Genomic DNA, 18,504 nt, shown 5'->3' with positions numbered 1-18,504 from the left:
AATACCATATGTTTGCACGTATAGGAGGATTAGGAGGAACTTGACGGAGGACCAAGGGGGAGAAGAAGGGCGGAAATGGTGGGGGAAAGGGAGAGAGGCAAACCATGAGAGACTCTTGAATGCTGACAAAAACTGAGGACTGATGGATGTGGGGGGGAGGGGGGGATGGGCATGAAGGAGGGCACTTTGGGGATGAGCACTGAGTGTTATGTAGAAACTAATTTGACAATAAACTATTTGTAAAAAAATAAATAAATAAAAAAAAAATAAAAAGGGGTTTTGTTACAAAAGTAACATAGTCATACTGTGTGTGTGTGTGTGTGTGTGTGTGTGTTCATTATAAAGTATAGATAAAGAAAAGAAAAAGACCTGGGTGGCTCAGTCGAGTGTCTGATTCTTGATTTAGGCTCAGGTCATGATCCTAGGCTCATGAGATGAAGACCCGCACTGGGTTCTGTGCAGAGCGTGAAGCCTGCCCGAGATTCTCTCTCTCACCCTGTCCCTCCACCTCTATCCTCCACTCCTGCAGGCTCTCTTTCTAAAATAAACAAACAAACAAATAAACAAATAGATAAAAGAAAATGAAAATTCCTACTACCTCACCATCCAGAAATAGCTACTGTTAACATGTTGGTAAGTTCTCTATGCCTATACACATTATTCGTTAAGGAGAATAGAATTATACAGTGCATATAGTTAACTTTTGTTCATAAAACAACATATCACATTTCTTTATTTATCATAAATTAGTGTTCTGTGCTACAGGAGGCTGTATAGAGCTGCTATATTCCTTTGAATAGATACCACAATTTATTTAACCAATCTTTATTGTTAGACATTTAGGGTTTAGGTGTCATTTTTTTCAGCTTTGCACTCTTGTCAGGAATTCTGTGATGGACATCCGTTTGGTTGAAGCCTTCCAAACAGGTTCCTCACAGCTTCCTCCAAATCCCTTGACACTCTGCAGCTGGAAGGAATGTGGCCTTGGCATATGGCAATTCACCTGCTTGGAGCACTCCTCCTCAGTCTCCACTCACAGTCTCTTAAGTCTCAGCCAAAATGCAACTTCTGCATTTTGCTTCTGACTGGATCAGGCCCTTGGCTGTTTGTGCTAATGGACCCTACACAGCTCCTTTGTTGCATTTCACATATTTGTGATTCATTAATTGGTCATGTAATTCTTTGTCTAATAGCAATCCTCCCTATTAAATGATCAGTTTTGTGAGGGCAGCATCTGTGACTCCATTTTTCACTACACTATCCCCAGGGCATAGGAGGGTCACATAGTAGATACTTAGTGTCTTTGAAAAAATAAATGAATGAATCTTTGTGGACACCCTTAACGATTTTCTTAAATAAAGCCGAAGTATGGGTCAAATATCGGGCATATTTTTATGATTTTTCATACATTGTTCAATTGTCCTCCAGAAAAGAAGTGATTCCTATTCCTGTCATTAGCGTGTATGTAGAGTGCTGGTCTTCCTTGTGCATGCCTTCAAGAAACCATCACTTATTTTTAAATGTCTATTTATTGAGAGAGAGAGCACAAGCAGGGGAGGTGCAGAGAGAGGGGGAGAGAGAGAACCCCAAGCAGCCTCTATGTTGTCAGCGCAGAGCCTGATGTGGGGCTCAATCTCACAAACCATGAGATCATGACCTGAGCTGAAATCAAGAGTCACTCAACTGACTGAAGCACCTAGGCCTTCCACCATCACTTATTTTCTAAAAGTCAGTTGAAAACAACTGGCCAAATTACATCAACAGTATTGGAGGAGCTTCCTCCCCCCCCCCGCCCCATCAAGTTATGTATAGGCAGGACCATCAATGACTATTTTACAAAATGTACTCTGAATCCACAGAGTAGATCTTTCTGCTTGTGTATTTATTATGACTGTATGATATTAGTTCTCACCTCAGTTCCTAGGTTTCCTGATTCTTCCAATGATGATGAACATTTGCTGGGGATCTACTGCATCAATATACCACGCTCATACCCTTCCTGCACTGTCTCATTTAATCCATGCACAGCCCTAATGAGATAAATGTAATGACTCTCAGTCACAGATGAGTAACTGTGGCACAGAAAGGTTACATGACTTACTTGAGGCCACACAGCTAAACAGTGATGGAATTGATATTTGAATGCACACAGCCTTGATTTTAGAACCTCGGCTCTGAACTAAGCATTTCATGGCTTCCAGTTTCAACAAATAGCTCCTACCTTTACAGATCCCACTTTCAAGATGCCCTGAGTTAAAAATAATCTTGGATCCAACACTATTTCAAAATTGTCCTTCTAGAGATAATGTAAGTACCTAGTGTATGCTATACATCTTATGTCAACTCACTCTTCGTGTTTTTATTTCAGTGTTATTATTTTTACATTTTTCAATGATTTTATTTATTATTGAGAGACAGAGAGAGACAGAGCATAAGCATGGGAGGGGCAGAGAGGGGGGAGACACAGAATCCGAAGGTGACTTCAGGCTCTGAGCCATCACCACAGAGTCCCAATGCGGGGCTTGGACCCACAAACCATGAGATCATGACCCAAGCCAAAGTCGGATGCTCAATCAACTGAGCCACCCAGATGCCCCAATTTCAGTGTTATTATTATTACCACTTTACAAATGACAGAGTCTAATATAAGTTGTATAACTTGCCCATATAGCCAGGAAGCAGTAGAACCAAAATCCGAATCTACAACCTGTAACTCCTTACCACCTTCCCCAGCTGACTGCCAGCTATTACATGCTGCTTATTCATTCACCACTTTTTTTTTTAGCAAAGACTTTTATGAAATAAACTCATTGGCTGGAAGAAAAAGTACTTGAATAAGAGATAGGAGATTCTAGTTCCAGTATTGTCACTAATGAACTTTGTGATCTCGGGTACAGAGTAAACACAAAGTTTAAAGGCCTTTCCATTTCTAAATTCTGCAGCCCCACACACTGGGCAGTGGGAAGAACATAAACTCTGACAGCAGAAAGATCTGTTTTCAAAATGTAGACTGCCGCTTTCTAGCTGATGGATCTTGGTCACAATAGTTAAATATTTTGAGCCTTCTTTTCCTCATCACTAACATCACACATTCCTTGCTGTACAGGAATTAGAGCTAGCACGTCGGACAGTTCCTGGCACATAGCTGGCATCAATAAAGAAGAGTCGCTCTGGCGCTGGCACTGGTGATTGATGGTGACTTCCCTCTGTCGCCTGTAGAAGCCTCAGTAGGATGCTACACACACACAAACACTTTGAACTTTCCTGTGACTATGATACAAACTTTTCAGTCTATCTTCAGGTGACCTTCACTTGTATGGAAAGTCTGAAAATGTACAGTCAGAGTTGTGTAACTGAGAGGCTGGCTTATAAAGGAAGCGGCTCTTCTCTTCCTCCTTCAATTTTTTTTTTTCAACAACTTGAGGCATTCCCCTTGTGGGCGTGTGATCTCCCCAAAGGCAGTAATAGCTCAGGCAGCCACAACCACAGCCCTCAGCTGGTGCAAGTGAGCATCAGAGCACCTGGCCTCCTGCAGGCCCTGAGCTCTGGAGCAGTTCCACCTGGTGGCTGCCTGAGAAAAGGCTGGCTGAGCTCAGAGGCCTCTGTGGACCCGCAGGAGCTGGCTGTCCTTCCCCTGTGCAAAAGTGACTCTCTGAGGGAACCTCAGTCACATCCCAGTGACCAGGACCCCAAAGACACCAATAGAACCAAAACACTCAGATGACCCTCTGCCCACTCAAAATGCACCCAGGGCTATGATCAGGGTAGGAAAGTGAAGTGTTACCGTGTCAGTGCACGGTCATGTTACAGGGATAGCAGACCACTTCAGAAATTGGACTAGAGCTACAGAAATGGGCTGTCTTCTATCTAGTGGTCCTTAGCCCTGGTCACACTTCAATATTGCTGGGAGAGAAAAATGGGCAAAAGATATGGGCAAATATCATGACAGCTAATTCTTACATCAAGTTCACTATGTGCCAGGCACTTAACAATCTCTAAAACCCCAAAGGGTAGATAATATCATTATCCTCATTTCACACATGAAGAATAGGGGGTGGGGAGGGGCAAGGGGTTAAATAACTTGCCTAAGGTCACACAGTCAATAGTGGCAAAGACAGGGTTTGAATCCACATAGCAGCCTTGTTTCAAGCACTAAGCTCTAAACCACTATGTTTCACCAAAAAAATTTACAAAGGACTGATCAAAACATGAAAAAAAACTGCTTCACCTCACCAGTGACCAGGGAGATGGTGTGGTGGAGTGGACATACTCAAATGTCCTTAGAGAATATAGTCAACTTTTTAGAGAGGTGATTTGTCAGGGCCTGTCAGTGTAAACTGTGAATTCCCCTTGGCCCAGGACCCCATTGCCAGAGATCTATGCTACTAGAATACACAGAAAGTCCTGTGTACACGAATGCTCCATTCTAGCACTGTCTGTCATCTCTGTATGTGACTCAGTAAAGCACCTGGCACTTGCTAGGCATGCCAGAACTATTTACAGAAATATATGAACAGTAAGTATGTATTTTGCTAAATAATGACATGTTTGTCCAAGAACTTCAATATTGCTAACAATTCAATACTATAATTCAATAGGACAAGTGTGACCAAGCTTATGTTCCCCAAAACTAAAAGAAATGAGAGAGGCTCTTCTCTCCCCAACTGTTTGTGCTGGGAGGATGGCCACTACCTACTGTGTTATTGTGGCTCCCCTGCTCCAGGACTCCTGATTGGGTTCAGCTAGTGGGAGGCATCAGCAGATCAGAAGGAGTAGTGAGGGGCTGGAGTTCTGATTCTCCTCTCCTCCCCTTCTGCACCCCCTCCAACTCCATGACAAGTTATAGTTTCCTCAGTGGCTGAAATCCCTTGCAGCTCAAACTAATCTCAGTTGTCTCTGAACAGCACCCCTCTTTTATGGCTATGACTCACACTGGTTTGGTGACACCTTTCCTTCCCCTTCAGGTCAGTTTCCATTGTTGCTAGTCTCCAGTTGCGTCACCATCCCCGATGCTTCCACGCACCTGCCCTCACCTCTGTAGATACCTCTCCACAAAACAGGCTTCAATTGAAGCCCACCATTTTGAGTTTACCATTTGTTTTGCTAGGACCCAAAGTGATTCAAGCTCAAAGTTTCATCCAGTGCACATTCACTGAGCACCAACTATGTTCTGGGAAGTCAATCTGGTACTTGTGTTACCAGCATAAGGAAGTCAGTCCTTCTACCTGCTGGCTCAGGGGAGCACTTGTAGCAAAGATTTCCCATGGGACCATATAGGACCTCTTCCTTCAAATTTGGTCAGGGCTTAGCTCTTTTCTAGGTGAACATGAATTAAGATGGTATTCATTCTGTTAAACGAATTCTTGTTCAAGTGTCAGTATCAGATAAATCTGAACCCATTTAAAACATCTATGCCTCTAGAAAGCTCCTAAGAATTTTATCTAACAGGACAAATGTAGTGAGTTTAAGGAGGCCAACGGGGAGATAAGTGGAAGTAAACCTGCTTCTCCTTAAGTGTCCCAATTTCAGAGAAGGTCACCACCAACCACCTTGTCCAAAACCCAGAGCCCTAACATCTCTTGCTCCATCCTTCTAAAACTCTCTCTGGTTCACCCTCTCCTATCCATCATCATTTCTACTACCTTGGTCCAGGTACTTACCTTTTCTTGTCTGGTTTGTGATGGGCATGAGAAGTGGATTGTGTCCTTATCTGTGAATTCCCAGACTACCACTGTGTCCGGCATATGGTGGACCCTCCATAAGACTGAATGCATGAGCAAGAATCTATCACAATAGGCTCCCACCCTTTTTCTCCCACCCATGTATCCCTCCCTCCTACCCCATGAGATCTTTCTAAATCAGAAATATGCTTTACATTATTACTTAAAGTCCTTCAGTGGTCCACCATGGCTCTTAGCTAGGGGTCACCAAACCTTTTCTGTAAAGAAAGAGCAGATATATATTTTTTAATGTTTTTTTATTTAATTAATTAATTAATTTATTTATTTATTTAGGAGAGAGAGAGTTCAAGCAGGGGAGGAGCAGGGAGAGAGGGGGACAGAGGAATCTGAAACTGGATCTGTGCTGAGAGGCTGACGGGAATGAGCCCAATGTGGGGCTCAAACTCATTAACTGCAAGATCATGACCTGAGCTGAAGTCAGACACTCAACTGACTTAGCTACCCAGGTGACCCAGAAAGAGCAGATATTTTAGGTCTGGTGGGCCACGTAGTCTGTTGGAACTCCTCAACTCTGCTTTTGTAGTGTGAAAGCAGCCACATACAACACATAATGAATGAGTCTGATTGAAGTCTAATAAAACAAAAACAAAGGGCAGACTAGATTTAGCCCATGGGCCACAATTGCCAATCCTGTTCCAAGCATGTCCAAGCTGTCTGGTCTGGCCTATGGGCAGCTTATGACCTGGCTTCCATTTAGTTTTATCTCCTGTCACTCCCTCTTCCCACTTTACTCTCCATCTCCTTACAATCCCTCAAATGTGCTCTGTGCTCTCAAGTATCTGTGACTTTGCATTTGCATTTGCTCTTTTCTCTTGCTAGAACCCCCTTCTGTCATCATATGCTTTGGAAACATGTCTTTGAAAACTCGTTGAGTTGACATCTTCCCTGTGCCTCCTCCACACCCTTGCCCTCCTTTTGTTGTCTTTTAGTTTGCCCCCACTTCCACAATTGCATCCAACCTTCTATTCTGGCATTACTTGTTGACATGTCCTTGCTCAGTTATGGAAGGAGATGATAACTGGTACAGAGATGCTTGAGAAATGTTGTTAAATTGAATTGAGACCAAAGTACCTTTCAGTATAGTGATTCCAGGTTTTCCAGAGACAATTCTATTGTTTTGCCTGTGGCCCCAACATAATTATTAATTCATGCTCCTTTCCATGCTCAGAAGTGACCCATATTTACCACAAATGATATGGGTTGCCCCATATCCTTTCAGGATCCTCTGCATCACAGTGGATCTAGGGGGCTGCCTGCTCAGCCTGTCTGCGGGACCTACAGTAGAAGGGCTCAGGTCTCCTTGCCAATGTTGGCCAGTGGAGCAACATCCACGGCTTCCGTAAGCCCGGGCCTGCACAGCTGTGGGACCAGGCCAAAGAGCATGCCACTGTACGGTCCATGCCTGTGCACATGCAGCCTGGTGGGCTAGAGCCAGTCAAGGCATCTGGCATAGTAACACTTTCAAGGAGGGCACAACTCCATGGCGGCCAGGAATCTCTGCCCTACCTATAACCCAGAACAACGCTAACTAAAGCTAGAACAGTGGAAAGAGAGTAATAGGGCTTCATGCTCAGTACAGGAAATCCTGTAAATCCAGTCCCACCAAGGGCAGGCCATTTGTGGTGCCTCTATGCACAAAGTAGGGATACTTCAGTGACCATCTCTCATCAAGGGTCAGAGGAATGGCTCCTGGACAAGGTACCCAGAAAAGAGAAAGAGAAATGCTGAATGACCATTTCCCCCCACAGCTGCTCCACTTGTTTGACAAGCAGTCTGGTTACTAGCCTTCTTCTGACCTTCCTCATTCTTCCCCCACACCTCAGACACTTCCATCTCTGTTCCCTGGGCCCCTCACAAGAATATGTAATGGCTACCTGGAAGTGGGACTGCATAAGGAGTCTTTGGTTCTTTGAAAGCCATCTCAAACCCAGGAGCATCAGCAGCTCAGAAATCAGAGCAAAAGGCAACTGAATGCATTTACCAAAATTGTGTCCCTCCGCAAGTGAATCTTGAGGGCTTATCTATACAGCCATCTCCCCAGAGCTGCTCTCCTAAAAGGTCAGCCTTATTATTCCAAGAATATTGAGCTCCTTCTCAACCCCATAGTTCTAACTCATGATCTTGAACCTATGCTCCTGACTTTCTGTTTAATAAATCATTTGGGTAGTTTTTGAATGATTCCTACTCCAAGCCCAGTAACATTCAGTTCTTCCAAAGGGGCATGCCTCCCCCATTGTGTCAGGCAATGCCCTGCTTCAGAAATATATGCCAATAAGCAAAAACGCAAACTTTGAAAACAAAGTGATCACCAGCAGACATTCAGAAGGATTCTTTGCATGTTGAGCAGAGTTTCATTACAAATTGAAAGTGCTCCTAAATTTGTTTGTAACTTCTTGAAGCAGAGACTTCAGGAACTGTCCCAAAGACCCTCTCTCAAACTATAGCAGAAGGAAACCAGGAATTAACCTATTCCAAACTTCTTAGAAACACTTCTTTTTTGCTCCCATCTCGACCTACATTACATAGAGCACATATGTATGCTTCACAGATAACCAAAAAATTTTAAAAATAAAATTTCAGCACCAAAAACATGACCAAACAATTTGGTGGTAAAATTTGTGAATTTTGAGATCTTCAGCAAATTGGTGATTTACTTGTCCACCATGCACAAGGTACTCCAGAGGCTTAGAATAAGGGTCATAGCTGAACAAAGAATGCTCCCTGATCTCAGTGAGCTATCCATTTAGAGGATAAATAAGAGAGAGTACAAATAGTTTACATAAGACAGAAAATGGGCTATGAGATTTTGAACAATTTATGTAATTTACTAAGGTGGCTTACTCAGCAATAAAAATGAAAGTCTGTATCTCAAAGAAGCTCCATAAGGATTAAATGAGATAATGTGGGTCAAGAGCATATACAATGCTGAGGAGCAGAACAGACCATCGTCAGATGTTAGCGTAGCTGTACAGCTCCTATAGTTATCATCACCATCTACGTGTGTCTTACGTGGTCATTTCAGAAAGTAGAAAGAAGAGGTTCTTCAGTTAGGAGAATCAAGGAAGGCTGAGTGGAGGAAGTGGAACATGAGAGTGTCTCTAGGGAGAGCAGATGGGATTGGAGGAGGAGGCCATGATAAGGGTGTGTGTGAGCTACAGCAGAAGGAAAGGGGTTCAGCAGGAGTGTAGGCCAGGCTCAAGCAGCTGCAGACAGGTCTGGCTGGCATGAAGGACACCTAAAAGAGAGAAACAGGAGGACAGAGGTTGAGATAAAATTTTGAAGGAAGTTCTACCTTCCCAGCTGTGATATTTGAATATTACCCTGTAGGGCATTCTGAGGAAAGAAGCAATATTCTGAGTTCTATCTGAGATACGTTTTTCTGGTAGGAGTGGACCAAATGGATGACAGCAGAGAGACTAATCACAAGGCTATTTTAATAGCGTGGGCATGAGATAAAGAGGGCCTAACAAAACTCAGAGACTATACAACACAAATGTAGGAGACATTCTGGAAGAAGATCAGCTGGCCTAATTTAAGGGAGAAGGTCAGACAGAGTCATCTTTTAGTAATTTGTAGATTTTGAACTTGGGTACAGATGCCATTAAAAAAGTTAGGGGACACAGGAAGAGGAACCAGTTCATTAGGGGCCAGGTGAGAAGACATCTGTAGCTATAGTGCCTGACTTGAAGCCTTCTACTGGCAAGAAGGCCTTGCATGGAAATTACTGTTTCCTCATCTGTGAAATAGGAATATCTGAGTATATTCCATAACTTCACAGAAATAGCTTTACTGATTTCTAAGTTTGGGCTTCTCAGGGGCTGGAGTCTCTCTAGTCATGATTCACTATAATTTGGGGAATAAATGAATTACCCCCTGTGAGCCTATTTATATCTTTTACTAGTTAGCCAAGAAGACTTATACAGGCTGGCACAGTCAACTATGGGCCCAACATTCTAAAAGCATCAACTTGGGAACCAGAAGGTGGGTTTCAATTCTTTGCTAAATGTCAGTCCTTTGGCTTATAAGATTCCAATAGCAGTTATTGAAACCCTATAATTTCTTGGCAACTTGGATAAAAATTATGATACTGTATCTGTCAGAGCCAGTCAGAAAAACAAACCATGCTAGGTATTTTAACAGAGAATATAATATAGAAGTTTGGTTAAATATGTGTTTGAGGACTGAAAAAGCAAAATGAAAACACTGAACTAATAACAAGGTAATAACTGCAGGCAATTGCCACCAGCACTAGGGAGAATGAAGTGAAAAGAATGGAGTGATTGGAACCTACAAGCTTAGAGAAAGATTCTGTGGGTCTGGGGCTCAGACCTCCATAAAGGGAGTACCACCCAGCTAGTGCTGCTCTCTGAGGGGTACACTGAGGCTAGCTCTAGAAAAGCTGGAAGAAGCTGAACTAGAAAATACTGCTGGATGAAGGGGTGACGCTGGCATGAGCAGCCAAACAGGAAGGAACAAATTTTTTCTGGACAAGCAACTACAAAACATAGAAACTGATTCAGATAATAGAACACACACTAGAAACAGTAAGCTATTCTCCTATAAGCCTCAAAGAAAAGAAACAACTTTTTTGGGGGGAGGAGGCATGAAAGTTCTTGTCCTAGTGGAATTAGTTGTGCCTAGAGATTGAGGTAGACAGACCCTGAGCTTGCCCCCACTAGTTTATGCCCTTGAATAATCTCATCCCCTGAGTGTAGGCAAGACCTGGGAATTGCTTTTAGCTAATAGAGTAGGCAAAGGTGCAGAGATGTTATTCCTTTGATTACATTACGTTATGTGGAGTCTATCCAGCCAAATACATTGAACAAGATTCTCCTGCAAGCCTTTAAGAGGCAAACATCCATGTTGTAAATTGCTGGTGGCTTCTAGCCAACCAAATCAGTCAACCACAAGGAAACAAATTCTTAACAAAACCTCAATGAGCTTGGAAACAGATCGTCCCTCAGAGGCCCCAGGTGAGACTGCAGCCCAGGTCAATGCCTGATTGCAGCCCTTCTGAGACCTTGAGCAGAAGCTTCACCTAAGCTGTGCCCTGACTCCTGATGCAGGGAAACTGTGTTAGTGAATTAAACTGTGTTAATCAATGTGAGTTGTTTTAAGCCACTTGATTTGTGGTAATTCGTTACATGGCAGTACAAAAGTAATAAAGGGATGATCCTTATTTTTCTATATCCCAACTATGTTCAACATCGACCTAACGTTTATTGAGCATTTGACATGGGCCAGGTGTTTTTAGTCTTCAAGAAGCCAGTTTAGTAGAGAAAGCAGGCAAGTAACCAGGCCAGTGGAGCTGGGCGATGTGATCATGTCTTAGGTGTGCCTCAGGGGCCTCAGAGCTGGGAGGAAGACAGGCTAACAAAACAGGAGTCTGGGGAGCCTTCAGAGGAGGAAGTCTTCATTAAAGGAAGATTGATTAGTTAATTAGGAAAGGGGGCTTGAGGCAGAAGTCCAAGAAAATCAGGTCGTTCTGGATTGCTGGTCAATTTTCTCCAACTTCATACATGTAGCAGAAATCAGAAATGGTTCTTCCGTAAATTGTTTTGCTTCCATCGGATTTACACTCATATTCCAGCATTCAATTGAAAATCCAGAATCCAGAAGAGGCAAAAAAATTTTTTTAAAAGTGTGCTTGAACTTAAATATGTCTCTTGATAGAGATTAGATTAGCGATTGTTTGTCTTAATAAACCGGCACTTCCTCTTGAAACTGTGCCCAAAACAACCTTAAAAAGCTCTGATTTCACGAACGTGTCACTTCCTCTCCACTCACAGCCCCCTTTTTCCTTCCTTCCCCTGGGTCTCTTTTTTTTTTTTTTTTTTAATGTAATGCTTTCACGTTTGAAATAATACCCCTCTTTGGCAGGCTGATATGCTATAACTATCATTTTTCTGGGGAGGGTTTTGATCTCAGCCAAGGTCACAAAAACAACAAAGCGAAGATCAATTCCTCACCCCAGAAGCCTCTAGAAGGGCTCCATGGCAGCTTTCTTGTCAGGGTCTACACTTGGACCAGCTTCCCACCAGCGCCAGGACCACCCAGGCGCCTGCCCACCTTGCCATAACTTTACCGAGACAGTTCTTCGGGATTCATACATGTGACTGGCTCAGCCATGCTGCTCACTTTGATGCTAGCAGGGGAAACTTTGCGGCAGAACGGAGAAAATGGGGACAAGCCCCTCCTGGCTCATGCTGGACCTGATTACAGGGCACAAAGAAGTAGAGGATGGAGCAAATGAAAACACAGAGGCAAGGGAAAAGTGACCATGGCCGCTTCCAACCACACCCAGGGAACCAACTGAGGGACCTTTTTGGGCAAAGACATAAGTCCCTGTCGCCACACCTGTCTATTTCACATCAGGTTTCCAAACATCTGCTGACAAACCTCTTACCCATCTCAAGTAATCATGGAAGCTGCTGGGGAGGAACCCTGTCTCCCCGAGTTCTCTAAAGTGCCTTATACTCCTCCTCCTGCTAGGGCAGTATAATTAGTAACGTATAAGCACTGCGGGGCTACCTTCTCCTTTAAGGTGGGCTATTAACTTTTCGGAGAGCATGAAGAGCTACTACTCTATTTTAAATAAAGCTAATGCCAAGGGACCCACATTCAAAGTTCTAAAACAGCAGCTACTCACCTACCACCACCCACAGATCAAACAATTGAGGTGTTTTTTTTTTTTTTTCCAGCTTGGCCTATTATTTATTTAGAATCAAAACTGATTTCTGTCCAGATGATGCAGTCATTCAAGCTAATATCTCAAAAAAGCATCCAATAGTACAGTCCCTCTCCCTTAAAAATATACCAGGGAGGTGCTGCAACAGTGCCCTGAGTAACTGTGAGCCGGCTTCTCCCAAGTATAAGAGTGCTAATGCTCAGCCCGGAATCACCTGCTTCTCCACACTTTGCCAGGACCATGCTCAGACCAGAAATGCTTCAGCTGACATGTCAGAGATAGAAGCCCAGGGGCCAAGGGCTCATTTCTTTTGGAGCCCTGGCCTTTGATGCATCAGTAGCCACTGGCAGTGACCTTGAAGCCAAAATTGTGAATTAATACTTGGTCTAGTCTTCCTTTTAATTTCTAGTCTGGAAATTGCAGGGAGGAAATCGGGGTGGGAAATGGATAGGTAGAAGGAAAATAAAAATAGAGCCTGTCTTTAAAAAAAAATACAATTAACTTAAAAATTAAAAATTAGATTAAAAAAAAAAAACAGGCACTAAGAGAAAAGTTTCCTTAAAGAACATCTTTGCTGTATGTCAATTAGTGAGCCTGTTCTCGCAGTAGGTTTTCTCTGCTGCCTCAGAGCCAAATCTTCAGCCTCCCACACAGATCTGTGAAACCAATTGTCTTCCCCAAACATGTGGTAACCACAGAGAAGTGAAATTAATAAAACTGCTCCAAAAGATGATTTCTAAAGATGACATTCCTACTCTAGTTTTAGGCTTTCTTTCCTGCGGCCAACTAGGGGCCTGAAATGGGGGTAGGAGTGGTTTGGTAAGGATCTGGGGCTTTTCTTTTTTTTTTTTAGAGTTTTTAGTTTAACATAGTTGTTTTTTACTGGGGGTTGGGAGGCAGAGAGGACTTATGGGTGGAAGGCAAAAGACCCCAAAGCCAGCAGTTATGAACAGATCCAGAGAGGCCTGTCATTCCTGACAAGCATGCATGTCAAAGCCAAGAGGGGTTGAGGCCTGTGATCAACAGCCCCACAAATCCCCTCTGTTTGTTTCTCCCATCCTCCGCCCCTTGGTTGAAGACTACCACTGAGGGCAGCGTGGACGACATACCCAACCTGCCAACGCATGAAGAAGGCCCAGTTCAGCCCCTGTCCTAACAATGCCAGGAAGACAAGCAAAGGCCATCAGTCTCCATTACGAAGACAGTATTTTCCTCTCATATTATCCCGTCTGTCATGTCCTCCTTGGACTCCAAAGGCATCACTGTCTCATACATCATCATCATTTTCTCCCCACAAAGATGGAGAGCCCAGGGGTGGGGTCCTTTTTGCCTCACATCCAGCCCTGGATGGCCAAGGGTCTTCCCCCAAGTGACAGAAGCAATGCTCAGCTACCAGGGGAGACATTTGCATTCCAATTAGGCCCAGAGCTTTGAAGAGTGGGGGAGGACAGCCAGTTTGTAAATCCAAAGTTTAAATAAACTTCCACAATCTCTGGAGGCTGGGAGAGGGCTCCGGTGACACTAGCAGGGAGGTAGAGGAAAAACCCCCAAATCAGAAGAGCTCATGGAATATGGATACACTGAATCTTGACAGAGCAAAGGCACATTGTCTCTGAGAACTTGAATATGTATTAATAGTTGTATATAATTAAACACGGGGTATACTATTTTGTTAAATTCTCACACAGTCTTGTTTTACATTTACAGGACATTTTTTAAGGGGTAAAATTGAGGCTTAGAGGATCAGCCAAAATTAGAAGAAACCTATTCGTCTGATTCTAGATTTTGACACTCCAGTGTTACTAACTGGTCAGCTATGGAACACTCCAGAACTTGTGCATATTTCCTAACTAAAAATGTTAATAGTTACTATTCATTGAGTCCTACTATGTGTTAGGTGCTGTTCTAAACATTTTGTGTACATGTTTTCATTTAATCTGCACCTTGAGAGAGAGATGTCACTACCAACATTATCTACATTTCCCAGCTGGGAAGACAAGGGTTTAGAGAAATTAAGTAACTCACTAGGTCCCCCACTAGCAGTTGCTGGAGTTAGGATTCAGACTCAGACTCTACTGTCGATAGAGAGCCAACATAAATACTGATTTGCTATCCAGTAGTCTGGACTATCACAGTAGAAGGAAACAACCATGGAGCATAGGAGCATTCATTACTGGATTCCTCACCAGCGTTAATCTGGATGAAAGCAATTGAAAATGAACCTCAAGGCAGGTCTCAAAGGAGAAAAGGTGGCACCAGAGTGAATGAGGAAGACCGAGGCCTTTCCTTGGTTTTGAGAGGGAAAGTTTATCAGCTAACAGGGAGTATGAGTTTAGTTTTTTTGGTGTCAGCTTATGGAGTCACAGCTTGCTCTCTGGCAGGCACTGCCCCTGGGCAGAGAGAGAAGCGCCTGGGGACTGCCTGCCTGGTGACAACCAGCATGTAGGGCTGGCTCCTAGGCCTGTCAGCAGGGTGGGGCAGCACACCCTTTCAGCCCTGTCTCTGCTTGAAGGAGGCCCTAGCTTGTCCTGGGCCCCTAAAAGTTTGACCTGGGTAATTCTACTACATGGAATTCTACCCACTTTCTTAGAAAAGGGCTGCTGTCATGCCCAGTGTTAAGGCAGCAGCAAAGAAACCCAACCCAGCTCAAAATGGTTGTAAGAGACACTGTGGTTTCCTAACTACCTGTCAGCCATCCCCTTTCTTTCTGTTAATAGAACCTGGATCTTGTTCAGCTAACCCTCCTCCTCACAGTTCAATGTTTCACTACACCCATATGGTAACTCCATTCCCCTTGCCAGTAAGCAACTAAGGAATGGACAAATGACAGAATTGTGGCCAATCAGTTGTGAAGGGATATATGCAAGAGGGCTCTGGAAAGGTTTCTGCACTGAATTAAAAAAGACACACACACACACACACACACACACACACACACAGTAATGATGTGAAGGCCAGAACTACAACAGCCATGTTGCTACCTCAGCCAATCTCTCCTGAGAACTATTCCAATCATCGTGAGAAGGGGAGTCTAAAATGATGGAAAGAACTTGAGTCCTTGAAGGCACTGTTAAGTCACCAAATTAACCAGCCCCAGAACTCTCCTACCTTGGAATTTTGATTATGTAAGATATAAATTTTTCATCATGTATCAATAGAGTACAGTGCAGGAAACACTGGTAAAATGAGGTTAAATAAGATAATCTACACTAAGCACTTTCGACAGTGCCTTCTAAGTAGGAAATTTTAGCTATGATTATATCCTTCATATGTGTTTTAAGCTCCCAGCTCTGTCTTCTCTCTTGCCCTTTGAGTAAAAAGGATAATAATGAAGGTAGCTGGTCTATGTAATCCACTTCAGGTCTTCAAGAAGTCTCAGAAATATTCAACCTAAAACATGTATGTTGAACCATGGCAATAGTCTGAACGGAATCTATGCAAAGCAAAGGGGTTCAGAGGTTTGAGCTAAGACTACCACCTTATCTCACCTGACTACAAAATCATAAAAACCCACAATAAAGGGATATAGTTTAGAGGTTTCTTGTGAATTTCCTGGTCATTAGCTGAATCAAAACTGAAAGTAGTATCTCTCCTCTTCCTTGTAAACTGCACACTTTATGAAGAAAAAGCAATAATATTCCCAGCCAACATGTGCCTGTTATATAATAAATACATATTAAAGATTCTTAGAAAAGGGTGTGATTTATAGTTGGATCCTGCCAGCTACTCTGAAAGCATACCATTTTTCATGTAAAGCTAATTACAGGATTCTTAATTAGCAAATCTTCCATTCAATAGATGAGACAATGAAGATTTTTCACAGCAATTGTAATATTTAGTTCTCTTTTTCTCATTTTAACAAAGCACACTAGAAAGATACCATTTATAAAAATCTCTGTTCAAGGCCTGCAAAGCTTATAACCTGGAAATGGTCAAGGAGAAGTGGGGTATGTGTACCCTCCCACCCTTGACTTTGACTTGCTTTGGGGTCTGTAGCAACTCATGTCCCTTCAGGTCTCATTTTTCCCACCTATGAAATGGGGAGGTTAAATCAGATTGGAGTTTCTCAACCTCAGCACTGTTGGCATTTTGGACCATATAACTCTTTAGAAGTTTGGCAGCATGCCTGGCATTTACCCACTAGACGTCAGTAGCACCCCCACCCCCAGCCTGCCCCAGTTAGGACCATCAAATATATCTTCAGACATTGCCAAATGTCTCCTGGGGTGGGAAGGCAAAATCACCCCAGCTGAGAACCACTGAATTAGATCAGGGGTCATAAATGCAAGCAAAGATCAAGCTATTATACAAATGAGAGAAGTAAGCAAGATGAAAGAAAGGCAAGTTTGAGAACATTTATCCAATCAAAATGGGAGAACACTCTTTACCTCCAGTGGACACTCACCGTATGTTACAGTTGTTCAAGAGAGGGAATGAATCCCATGATTCCGTGAAATTGCTTGACTTTTTTTTTTTTTTAATGTTGGCGACTCCTTTTTTGTAGCAGTTAGGAAGATACTTTCTGGAACTACGCCGTCTGAGTTCAGACCCCAGGTTTACCTCTTACTGACTCCAATATTTGGCAAGTTCCTTAACATCGCTAGGCCTTGGGTTTCTCACCTGTAAAATAAAGACAATAATAATACTCATCTCATAAAATAATTGTCAGGATTAAATAACACAAAGCATGTGAAGTAAGAGCTTAATAAATATTGGCTATACTTATTCCTAAGATATAAAAGTACTATAAGCAGGGTGTCTTTGGTTAAGTGGCTGACTCTTGATTTCAGCTCAGGTCATGACCTCATGGTTCATGAGATTGAGCCCCTCTCCCACTTATTCTCTCCCTCTCTCTCTCTCTTTCTCCTCTCTCTCTCGAAATAAATAAAAACTAAATAAAAATGAGATTTAAAAAATACTATAAACTAAACTAAATATAACTATAGGTCAGATTCAGCTTTAAAACTACAGGTTTACAACTCTGAACTACAGGATTCCAAGGATTTGTTCAGGTTCCCTAAGGTTTTATGGTTTCATTTTATGGGAGCAAGGACATGATTAGCCTCTGATTATTTCTCTAGAATCTAGTTGAGGAGACAGAGCTCTGGACACCACCAAACAGAACAGAATTCTAATCAAATGGCAAAATATGTGTTCTTGGAGATCAGAAACAGCGGTTGAAGAGTCATCTATGCTTTTCATTTAAGAAAAGACTGGATTTTGCTTCTCTTTTTAAAAAATGTACATGAAGGAGAAGAGCATCAAATTTGGAAACTGACATCCTCAACAGTATCCTCTTAACAGATGCCATGACAATACAATGAGTTATTGTCTACTTTCTAGCTAAAACCAATTGACAATTATAAGTTGGTATCATTAGCCCAATTGCTTTTCAGTGAGATAGCTGATAGAGGCAATAATAGATTGGCTTCTCCATCCTTATCCTCCCACTGGAAAACAACATATCCACTCCTGATCAATACTTTGATCTGAGTTACTTATAATGCTGTCAGACATGAGTGTCTGCTTCACTCCAGGGTGAAGAAATAATATAGTTTTGCAAAATTTAGGCCAGACATTACACTGCCTTGGGTGAGCTGTTATTCTGGTTTGGAGCCTTATAACCAGATGAGCACTGTAGAAGATTATGGAAAGTAAAAGGGCAGCTGCCTTTAATAACAATAATAATAATAAGTGCCCTACCTTTATTAAAACCATGTCAGGAAGACATGGAGTAGAATGGCTCATGGTAGCCCCTGTGTTTGAATGACATCTCAGGAAAATGAATTGAGAACTTGCCTTACATGCTTTAAAATAAAAGTTTTTTTTTTTTTTTTTTTACAAATAGTTTATTGTCAAATTAGTTTCCACATAACACCCAGTGCTCATCCCCACAAGTGCCCTCCTCCATGCCCATCCCCCCTCCCCCCCTCCATCCATCAGTTCTCAGTTTTTATCAGCATTCAAGAGTCTCTCATGGTTTGCCTCTCTCCCTTTCCCCCACCATTTCCCCCCTTCTTCTCCCCCATGGTCCTCTGTTAAGTTCCTCCTAATCCTCCTATACATGTAAACATA

The 18,504-nt window shown here is 42.7% G+C and overlaps 1 long non-coding RNA gene across 5 annotated transcripts in view; it reads right to left on the bottom strand.

The window, feature by feature from the left end:
- Window positions 1-18,504, bottom strand: part of LOC120247452 — a 119,017-nt gene that overhangs the window by 9,799 nt on the left and 90,714 nt on the right. For 4 of the 5 annotated variants that reach the window (XR_005532313.1, XR_005532312.1, XR_005532316.1 and 1 more), the window contains 3 exons: window positions 16,835-17,049; window positions 11,827-11,953; window positions 8,541-8,976 (listed from right to left, as the gene is read on the bottom strand). This is a non-coding gene — a long non-coding RNA (uncharacterized LOC120247452). Of the gene's footprint in view, window positions 1-8,540; window positions 8,977-11,826; window positions 11,954-16,834; window positions 17,050-18,504 lie in introns of those variants that run through there. The other variant, XR_005532315.1, reaches the window with a different exon arrangement.

The sequence above is a fragment of the Hyaena hyaena genome, unplaced genomic scaffold, assembly GCF_003009895.1.
Source record: "Hyaena hyaena isolate Hyena2069 unplaced genomic scaffold, ASM300989v1 scaffold_522, whole genome shotgun sequence".
NCBI classification, from domain to species: Eukaryota; Metazoa; Chordata; class Mammalia; order Carnivora; family Hyaenidae; genus Hyaena; species Hyaena hyaena.
Note: the sequence above shows the minus strand (reverse complement) of the source record. Positions and strands in the feature narration are given on the sequence as shown.